General features: G+C 33.9%; 1 protein-coding gene across 1 annotated transcript in view; it reads right to left on the reverse strand.

Moving 5' to 3' along the window:
- LOC107638081 (1-aminocyclopropane-1-carboxylate synthase 1) overlaps positions 1 to 830 on the reverse strand; it is a 4,396-nt gene extending 3,566 nt beyond the window's left edge. Inside the window, exons 1-2 of the mRNA XM_016341255.2 lie at positions 352 to 830; positions 1 to 92 (exon numbers count right to left, since the gene is read on the reverse strand). The gene's annotated coding sequence lies outside the window, so the exon portion shown is untranslated. The remainder of the gene's footprint in view (positions 93 to 351) is intronic.

The following is an 11,413-nucleotide window of genomic DNA, read 5'->3' on the forward strand; positions in this document are numbered from 1 at the left end:
GCAATATCTCTAAACAGATGCACTCCTTCAGGAGTACATATGGAAGCTTTGGAATTGTTCCTTATCCACTCTTCAATAAGATCGAAGCAAAGCTGTAAATTAAAATAAAAGACAATAAATAAATAAATATATTAGTCAACTTTGTCAAGCATGCAAACTTCATCTCATGATATTGTAGCCGGCAGAAAATCATATATTATTATATTACAGAATACTATATATGAGTTTAAAAGAAAATTAGTTAAAGCTATTATATTAGTCAACTTCTCAAGCATGCAACACTTCCTCCCATTATATGAATTTTAGAAGAAGAAGAAAAATTAAAAAATATAATTATATGTATAGATATACCTGATTTTCAGCAAGACCCATCTGGATAACACCTTGAGGATTTTTCGTTGGGTGAAATGGGTTTCTATCATAAGCTTTCCACCCATCAAAATATGGAGAGTTCTCTCCATGCTTGTCATTGGTTGCAATCTTGGACAAAAGTCCTTGGTGACCCATGATGTTTTTTTTTAATGAAGGTTACTATATAAAACTATAGTACAATAGAGGTAGCAATGGATATGAACGTGAGTGTTGTTAATGTGTATATTTATATTCTCTATGATGAGTAGCTAAAGAAGTGATGTGAGGAAAATGAAAGAGAATGTGATCCAATTTATAGAGAAAATTATGGCGTGAGGTGTGGGGGTTAGAACGAAGCATTAGATTTGAGAGAGAATGAAAGAAGAAAAGTCCACTTCGAACATCGAAGTTCTATGAAGACTGAACCTTAATCAAGAAAATGGAAAATATGTAACGGAATATAATGGCCTTTTAATTTTGTGTTGGTCAAAATACTCAAATCCAAATTAAAGTGTTTTATTAAGCTTGCGTGCGTTCTTATGATATCTTGAACCCTACCACGTGTGGAAGAAGTGTTGTTATGTTTGCATTAATAAGGAGAGAAAAATGATTTAAATTAAATTAATTAATTAAATACAAGTGGATTTTCATTTAATTTGGATTGCTATATATACATAGATGTCAGCTAGGGATTATTTATTTTTGCTCCTTTTACAAAACCATGAAAACATGAAAAGTAATTAATATAGTATGAGGGAGGGAATTTTTGTTCCATGTGAAGCTTCCCCCGAAGCTACACTTAAATACTTAATATTTACTTTAATTTTGTTGAAACAAAGACTTAGATTAGCTTGGAGGTAGCAAATTTTATCCCAAAATGACATAGAAAAAGAAGTAAGAAAAGTCAAAGCTGAAAATGGAATGAATATCCAAAGCTTAGGAGAATATTTATCTATCTTAATACAGAATCACGTTTCCAATTACAATTTTGGATGTTGTTTAGTTTTCAATCTATATGAATTGTTGCATAAATAAATAAGAACTTTAGTTGTGTTTAGGAATTAGGATCAATATATTGATGTAAATATAAAATTCTTTCATCGTTTTTCATTAAAAAAAATAGGTTTAAAATTTTAATACGGCAATTTTTAAAGAACCGCCATAATATATATTATTACGGTTTTTTTATTGCCTCCGTAATTATAAATCAAGATCAGCTATGGTAGGATATAGTTTTTTTTTGTTCTTTTTGTATTGTACTGTAATGTTCTGCTGAGATTAGAACAGAGAAAAAAATGTATGTGAAAGGAAAGACAAAAGCCTGAGTATAATTAAAAAATTATATTATATTTGATATTTTATTTGTATAAGGATTATTATTTTTTATTTTTAATAATAAAAAATTATATATTATATTTAATATTTTATTTATGTAATATTTTATTTATTAATATTGTTTTTTGTTATTGTGAAATTTAAAATATATATATAAATATATTTGTTTTTCAAACGCTATTTTAACCAACTGAAGAATATTCTTTTAATTTAGTAAAAACGGCGATTTATAAACACTATTTTAAACAACATGAAATGTCATTTTAACCCGGTAAAAATGACAATTTTAATATCGTTTTAACCAATCGAAGAATACTTTTTTTATCCGGTAAAATGATGGTTTATAAATGTTGTTTTAAACAACACAAAATGTTATTTTAACTTGATAAAAATGGTGCTTTCAAACGTTGTTTTAACCAATCAAAAAATACCATTTTATTTGAATATAACGGCTGTTAGAATCGCCGTTTTATCATATAAAAAATTGTAGCATTCTTTTAAAAACCGCCATAATAACCAGAATGATACTCAGGATTACGTTGTTTTCTGAAATTGCTGTTTTTTGTAATAATAACGGTTCAAACCGATCAAAAAAACGGTTGTAATTACCAAATTTTTTTGTAGCGTTTGTTGTTAATTTGTTCAGAAAAGTTAGACAGCAAAGTAATTTTATAACAAAGTCCAATTAAATTATTGTGCGTGTGTTTTTTCATTTTTGTATGTGTTTTTTCTTCTTCTTCGTATGTACGTTATTGCTGTGTTTTTTTTTTCTTTTTCTTTTCTTTTTTTTTTCTCCTCTTTCTCCTTTATTATCATTGTTGCCATCGTCACCGCTTCCTTCTCATCGTCCTCCTTCTCCTTTTTGCATTTAATTTTTTCTCTTTTTTTTTCCTTTTTATTCTTTCATTATCATCATCTTCTTCTTTTACTTAGTTAAATATCATACAATTAGTTTAACGATAATAAAAACATATCATTTAGTTGTAAATGACACATGAGCTTTCCATGAATGGTACCGAATTTTTTATTGAATGACACAAGAAAACTTCAAAAGATCACCGGTCCAAAATCGACTCACTCAACCAATAAAATATATTTAAATAGGTTTTAGATTCAAACGACATATCTTTTTGCAAATGACAAAAGAATGATTAAATCTCTTATATATTAGTTCAATACTCTAGAGTCAATTAAGCGAAAACAAAAACACATCATTTAATTAAAAATGACACAGAAATTTTTGATAAATAACATAATAAATCTTTAAAGAATCACAAGTCCAAAATCTTAATTCATTCAACCAACAAAATACTTTTAAATGTGTTTAGAACAAAAAATACATCAATTTATTGTAATTAACACATGAATGATTGGACCTCCTATATATGATTTTAATTCCATTCAACTAGTTCAATGATAATTAAGAAAAGTACATCATTTAATTAGAAATGACACAGTTAAAAAAATTCTTGTGTCACGGTTAAAAAATTTTAGTGTGAAAATTAAAAACTTTTTCTGTCATGATTAAAAAATTTTATTTTACAAATTCTGTACAATTCAAAACTCTTATCTTCTTCTTTTTCTTTCACATTCTCAAAATTAAAAAACTTCTTGTGTCACTGTTAAAACATGTTGGTGCTATTTTTCTAATAAATTTTATACAATTTAAAACTTTCACTCTTCCTCCTCCTCGTCATCATCATCATCTTCTTTTTTCTCTCTTCATTTTTCTTTTTTTGTTTCATCTTCTCATAATTTTTTTATTTTACCATTTTAACAAGAATAAAAAAATCAAATAAAAAAAATAAAAATGCTTCAATAACCACCGGTAAGAGGAGGAGAAAAATAAAAAATCACAGCAACATAGCAATAGCTAGCAATAAAATAAAGAACGACGATGAAAAAGAAACATGCAAAGAAAAAATGTAAAAAAAAAAGTGCATGATTTATGAGCACATTGTATAAGTGATCTTTGTTAAGTTTGGACCAACTTGATTAAATTTAATTGACAAAAATATTTAAATGTGTAATAAAATCGTAATTTGTTATTGAAAATAGGGTGGCGGCAAATTTGCAAAATCTAAAATGATCAATATTTCAGTTTTTTTAATAGAACTCATCAAATTTTTTTATTATAAAAGATTTCTATAGTCATGTAAAAATTGTTTCATTGTATCTAGCAATATGATTAAAATTTACCATTTTAACACATTGGTCCTCTATATTCAAATGTATGTGATTAAATATTTTGCTACCAAGTATTCATATTATACTCTACAAATAATTCTGAAATAAAAGGAATTTTAAAGGCTGAAGTAATTAATATGTTTTTCATGCTCATGCTAAGAAAAATTATAGATCCATAGTGAAAAAAGTACCAAAGACTAGTGAATGGAAAGAAAATGAGACCTAAAGAGAGAAATGAAAAAGAAAGAAAAAGAGAAGAACAGAAGAATTAGGTTTTTATTCTTGAAGTTTTAACAAAATCAACTTTATCAGTATACAGGTAAGTGTATATATAGACGAAATAGATATGGAAACTATCTAAAAAGAGTTGGAAGAAATTTTGTAACTAACTGGACAGTTTAGCATACTTGTAAAGAAATTTCTAACTATTTTTGCTTCTCTTTTTCTGCTCTTCTTTGAGTATTTGTTCTTCACACATTTTATCATGTTTCCGTAAATTCAAGAGAGCTGAATTTGATGAATTCTGTACCTTGAGTTTGTCTCTAAGTAACATGAAAGCAGCTGAGGGAAGTGCCTTTGTGAATGTGTCAGCAATCCAAACCATGCTTGGTACATGACTTACATGTATCACTCTTTTTGACACATAATCCCTCACAAAATGCATGTCGATCTCAAAATTCTTTGATTTTGAATGGAGAATAAGATTTGCAGCTAGAAGTACTACACTTTGATTATCACAGTAAGCCATAGGTACCTCTGTCGCACTCTATTTTAATTCACCAATGAGGCCTTTAATCTAAATCAGTTCAGCTGCCAAATCTGTCAAGGCCCTATATTCTGCCCCTGTACTCGACCTAGTTACCACACCTTGTTTCTTTGAATGCCATGAGACCAAATTTCTTCCCAAAAAGACACAAAAACCTCCAATAGATTTTCTGTCACTTGGATCACTTGCTCAATTAGAGTCACAATACTATGTAATCTTCAATGAAAAGTCTTTGTGAAGCCTTAGACTATATGATGTTGTTCCACTTACACACCGCAAAATTCGCTTAACCAATTGCCAATGACTCTCCAAGGGAGTTTGGCATGAACTGAGCTACTTTATTGACACTATATGCCAAATCCGGTTTGGTGACAGTCAAGTACTGAAGACTGCTAACAACAGATCAATACAAGTGAGGATTGTCAAAGGGTGCACCACCTGTTGTAACACCCTACCACACAGAGCTTTATACCTAGGATGTAAAATTGAGGTGGCGAGGCGCTACGACCTCTAAAATAAAAACTTATATATACAAAATAGTTGAAGGAGATTTATTCTAGGAGCCTTCGAAGGAAAGTTAAAATAAAAAACGGAAAAACGAAAAGCGCAACACTTACGACACATAAACGTTAAACAAAAAAGATAGGAGAAGCTAACATAGATATAACCAAAAGAGAATTCCAACGTACCAATATCAAAGCTCAAGACTTAGCTCGCGAAGAAGCTACAGAACCTATTTCTCCAAAATAGCCTCTAAGAGAAAGTTAATACATCAAATACATAGGCAGTGGAGATAAAAGTATCTAGATATATACATATATATAAGATAAAGCCCCAAAGACAAGGATCTCCACTATTAGAAGCTTCCAGCATGCCTCAGCGAGGTGCCGCCTGACCTGTATCTGAAAACCACAAATATCCGTATGGAATGAGAACCAGAGGTTCTCAGCATGGTAAAGGTTCCACATATATAAGATATAAGGTCCTGGAAATGTCAGAGGCAATTCTAAAACACCGACACTCATATTATAAAACTTAAAGAACTAAGACAGAAACCATGAATTGGGGTAGTTCTCTAAGGTTTTCTAAACTTAACCACTTCCTTAAATCTAACTAAAACTTAACTAGAACCCTAACTCTCTTTGCCTTTCCTCCGTTCCTCCATCTTCGATGAAATTACAGAGACAAACAAGCAGACAATGGCAAACACAGGTAGAATATAAGTAATACAGATAGCAAATATAAAAAATTGCATGTTATAATCACTTAGGCAATCCCAATTAATTCACAATCAAGCGATACAAGCAATATGCGTATGATGCATGCCTGTCCTATGGCTGATGAGTCTCATCTATCGGTTATCAAGCCAACTCGACAAGTCCTGGTAGCTAACCATTGGACTGTCACTCTGTCGTGCATCCCCAACTCGAGTAATACTCAATCATAATCATAATCATACAACACCCACACTAGTGTTTATCCTCGGGGGCGAGCTCATCCGGAACTTTCACAGTGCCCGGCCATACTTACGATATAGGGTCAACAGAGTATCGAGTCTCAACCTGAAACACGTGGTGGCAAGCCATGGTACTTTACCCAGGGAAACTCGTATCTCAGATAATCATTTCACATTCATTCATTAACATTTCATAATCATTCATATGTCCATAACATCACTTATACATCATAATATTGCATTTTTTTTGCATAACTCATCATAACCCGGAGTAGATGGGGTGAAACCACAACTCTTGCGTCTATCCGGGAAGCCTCTATACTAACTAACCTGGAGCAAGTGGGACGAGACCACAACCCTTGCATCTACCCAGGAGGTACGTTCTCATATGCCTAGTAGGAATAAAGGAGGGGATCCTAACCTCCCACTATTTTGCTGGGGCAATTTTACAATACCAGGAGGAATAACGAAGGGGATCCTCACCTTCCACCATCTCTTGGGGTCGCACTTTCGAGAAAGAGTACTCAGATGTAACATTTATTCCTTTCTTTAAGCAGTTTCATAATTCAAGTAGTATATATATATATACATATACATATGCACCCTTCCTCCTCATACCTAAATCATCACTTCTCAAACTTTCTTCATCTCCAAGTTACCACCTATTCCTAGCTCCATCTCACTACTAGGCATACTACTAAGATCTAGGGTTAGAAGAGTAAAAAATTAGAGGTTTAAAGGTTTGAAACTAGGTTTTTAAAACATAAAATTAGGTTTGCTAAAAACAGGGGTCACGCATACGCATAAGCCACGCGTACGCGTGGGCGTGCATTTTGGCCCATTCGCGTACGCATAGCCTTGTCCACGTACACATGTATGCTGGATAGAAACGAGCCATCATGAATGAAGGGTATGCATACGCATACAGTGCAGATTGACCAGAAATGGCTAAGTCTGCAGAATTTCAGTTTTTTCCTCCGAACTTCCAACACGCATAACTTTTTTGTTTTAAAACATTTTTCATCCGTTTTTCGTTTTAAAATAGATTTGAAACAAATTAGGGGTCCGAAAGTCAAGTTATGGCTCGCCAAAGTTCGGCTAAAAAATCAGTTTTTTTACAAAAAAAAACCTCAAACCTCAATTTTCATTGAAACCAAACTCAATTCCCACTTCCTATACATGTATCCAACACAACAACATACCATTTAAAATGCCAAAACCTCTACATCCTAGGTCAATCAATTATACTCCTATATACACAATCCTTATACACATTACTCAACTAACCAACACTACAACATATCATACACAGCAACACAACCCCACCTCCTACCACAACTAGTCATACCTCAATTTTACCTATAAGATCATCAATAATTCATTATATATACATATTCATTCTTATCATTTATCAATCATCCTCAAATAATCATTTAGCATTCTACTTCCATCACCAACATCCATTACCAAACTAATAATCAACCTACTTCAACAATTATTATCAAGGTACTAAGCATTTAACACATTCATACATTCACACCTAGTCTATGATCATCTAGCTTAAGTTTTCACAAGACATTATATATTAAATACAAGAAACCTAAACCATACCTTGGCCGGTTCCTCCCTAAGCTCAAAAATACCAAAACTCAAGCCTCAAGATTCCCAATTAACTACAACAATTTCAGCCACCAAGAGTTTGTTCCTAGAGCTCCAGTTCACCAATTCAAACTCCAAATTAACATAAATTCAATCTAATTCATACAATTCACTAAATTATCATTAGGGTACACAAAATTAGACAAACAAAAAGGGTTTAGAGTTTTCTTACCTTACCCATTAATGATTGGAGTATAATCCAACAATTATCCAGTGTTAGATTGCACCTAAACCACCAAAATCATCAAAATCACTCAAAACTTAAACAAATTTCATGGAGAAAAGGGGCATAGAGAACTGGACACGAATTGGAGAGAGACTTACCACTTCGTTCAAATAAAATTGAAGAGGACTCCGAGACGAACGCGTGGCCGCAAACAACTCGTCAATCGGAGCTCCAGATTGAAAGTTACGAAGGATTGAAGTTGGAAGTGGAATATGGGGTTAGGGTTCTATCACTCTTCTCTCTTCTCACCGTGGGTTTCCCTTTCAAAAATGAAAGTTGAGGTGTTGTGGCTGCATGGGGGAAGAAAGGGATCATATGGGTTGGGCCTTAGGCCTAATATGGGTCCGGTTCAATCGGTTTGGTCCGTTCGGCCCAATCTTAGGCCAAATTCTTTAAAATTAGTGTCAAAATTCTTGTTTTAATTAGCTCTATCCTATTAAACTATAAAATTTATATTTATAATTTTTTTTATTAAAAATTAATTTATTAATTAATTATTTACTAATTTCACTGGGTTTACACCTGTGGCTTCAATTTTTACAGTGGAGAGGAGTGGTGTGTGACACAATTTGCAGCCACTCATATTAGCATTTGCCAACAGATCCTGAACATACTTTTCTTGAATCATCATTAAGCCTCCATCATCCGTTCTTGTCACCTGAATACCCAAAAAATAATACAAATTACCCATGTCCTTTAATGCAAAGGCTGAATTCAACCTTCGAGTGACTTCAGTAATGACCTCAGCAGAGCTCTCAATAACTATGATATCATCCACATAGATCAAAACATAGGTGATGGAGGAGTGATCATGCTTCACAAAGACATACACATCCGATTTGGTGGCCGAGAATCCCAAATTTTGAAGTGTTGTTGAGAGCTTATGGTACCAGGCTCGTGGTGCCTACCTCAACCCATACAGGGCATTGGTGAGTTTGCACACGAGGTTAGGATTTTCCTCTTGTATATCCTTGCGGATACCACTGTATACATCTCCAATGAGCTCTCCATGCAAGAAATAATTATTTACATCCAACTGTCTTATAGACCAGGACCTTGTTAAAGTTATAGTCAAGATGATACGAATGGAAGTTGGTTTAACAATAGTACTATATGTTTCTGTGAAATTAAAACCTGGCCGTTGAGAGAATCCATGGGCTACTAACCGTGCTTTGTGTTTCTACTTGAGCCTAAAAATCCATTTGCTACCTATGGCCTCTGAGCCAACGGGTAATGGGATAAGCTTCCAGCTGCGATTCTTTAAGAGATCATCAAATTCAGCACCCATGGCGGCCTTCCATAGAAGATCAGCCAAGGCTTGTTTAACACTCGTCGGTTCAACACAAGCTTGGAAGGCCCTCAGTCTTAGGGAGCCTAACTTGGTACGAGTGATTATAGGGTGAATATTTGTTGTATCTTGGTGTGTACTGTGTCATGAAGGCCCATAGAAGAACAATCTCTAGGTCTGAGATAGGCACTGGGATCAAAGTGTCAGATGGGGATGTATGTGACGGATTAGAGTGATTGGTTGTGGTGATTGAATAAGAAAGACACAGAGATGAGAGTGGAACTAAGGGTGAGGGAATTGGTACAAGGACAGGGGGTGAAAAAAAAAGAATTGAGTGGCAAGGGAGGTGGAATAGATGAGGTTAGAGGATTTGAAGCCGGTGAAGTAATTGGAACTTGAGTTGATGATAAGGGTGGTGAGTTGATGGGGGAAGAGTTAAGGATAATGGGAAGGGGTGGTAGAGGTGTATAGTTGGGTGATTGCTGCCTATTTTGATTTGCAGCGTTGAATTCTGAGGTTGGATCCTTGAATGGGAATTTAGATTCATTAAATATCACGTGTCTTGTGATTATCACTCTTCCTGATGGTGTCAGGAATTTATACCCTTTGTGATTGGTTTCATAACCAATGAACACATTGGGAGTTGATCTGAAATCAAGTTTGTGCTTGTTGTATGGTTTGAGATAAGGGAAGCATAGACAGCCAAACACCCTTAAATTTACATATGGAGGATGTTTATTGAACAATTTTTCAACTAGTGACATGCCATTCGGCAATGGTGTTGGAAGAACATTGATTAATTAGGCTGCTGTTGTAAATGTCTCTCTCCAAAATTTGATAGGCATGGAAGCCGCTGCCTATCATAGCCCCAGGCTTGTGTTCTTTCTGCATACTGTGGCTGAGTCCTACTAGAACCCTGTCCTCTCATGAATTGTCATCTGCCTCTGAAGCCTCCTCTGAACACTCCTCTTTGAGCAAAATTTTCTTGAAATCTATCTTGAGAACTTTCTTGATCAAATTGGCTTATGTAACCAGATTCAGCAGCATTAGCTTGCAAGAATTGTCCTGACTCTAGCTTCCTAAACCTTTCTATCATGCTCTCATGTGCAAACAGTACCCCCTCCAGCTCAGCTGCATTGATTCCTTGAGATCTTGTTAAAAGTGAAGTGAGCAGTGGTGTATATTCCTCTATTAAACCGTGCAGCAATGCATTCATATGATCACTCTCACTCACTGTCTTTCCAATAAACACCAGTGCATTAATCGTGCTCTTAATTGTTAACACATAGTCACTCACAAAAGCACCAATTCGAGTATTGCTCATCTTATTTCTCAACTGCATTACTCTAGCTCAAATTTATGAAGCAAAATGACTCTCTAACCTATTCCAGATCTGATAGGTAAACGTATATCCAATCATTCGAGTTGTGTATGGTTTTGTCATTGAAGCTAGTAGCCAGAACTTCAGCAGCGCATCTTGCTTCTTCCATTTTTGAAATCCTTGATTCACTTCTCCATTTTTTAAAAAACTATTGAGGAATTCTCTGTCCAATGATGTGAAGTGATCTAACAAATCACTACCTTCAATCATTGTTTTTACTTAATCCTTCCACTATAGAAAATTGTTGTTATCAAGCTTCATGTAGATTGAATTTACTGTGAAATCAGGAGCGCTTGCCGTGTGTACTGAGCTTTGGTTATTTGAAGCAACAATTAGCAAAATTTCTTATTGCAGTCATTTGTGGTGAGGTTCAAGCTCTGATAACATGAAGAAAATACCTAGAGACTAGTGAGTGGGAAGAAGATGAGATCAGAAAAAAGAAATGAAGAAGAGAGAAAAGGGGGAAAGAATAGAGGAATTAGGTTTTCATTCTTGAAGTTTCAGCAAAATCAACTTTACCAGTATACAATGTAAGTGTATGTATAGACAAAATAGAGATGAAAACTATCTAGAAGGAACCGGAAAAAAAACTTTGTGACTAACTGGAAAGTTCAGCATACTTGTAACGGAACCTCTAACTGCTTTCGCTTCTCTTTTTTTGCTCTTGTTTGGATATTTGTTCTTCACACACTCTATCACGTAGGCTTATTTTCCGTAATTTTTTTATATTAATGCTAATAAGTTTTCTTTTATCGAAAAGAATA

The sequence above is a fragment of the Arachis ipaensis genome, chromosome B04 (assembly GCF_000816755.2).
Source record: "Arachis ipaensis cultivar K30076 chromosome B04, Araip1.1, whole genome shotgun sequence".
NCBI lineage: Eukaryota > Viridiplantae > Streptophyta > Magnoliopsida > Fabales > Fabaceae > Arachis > Arachis ipaensis.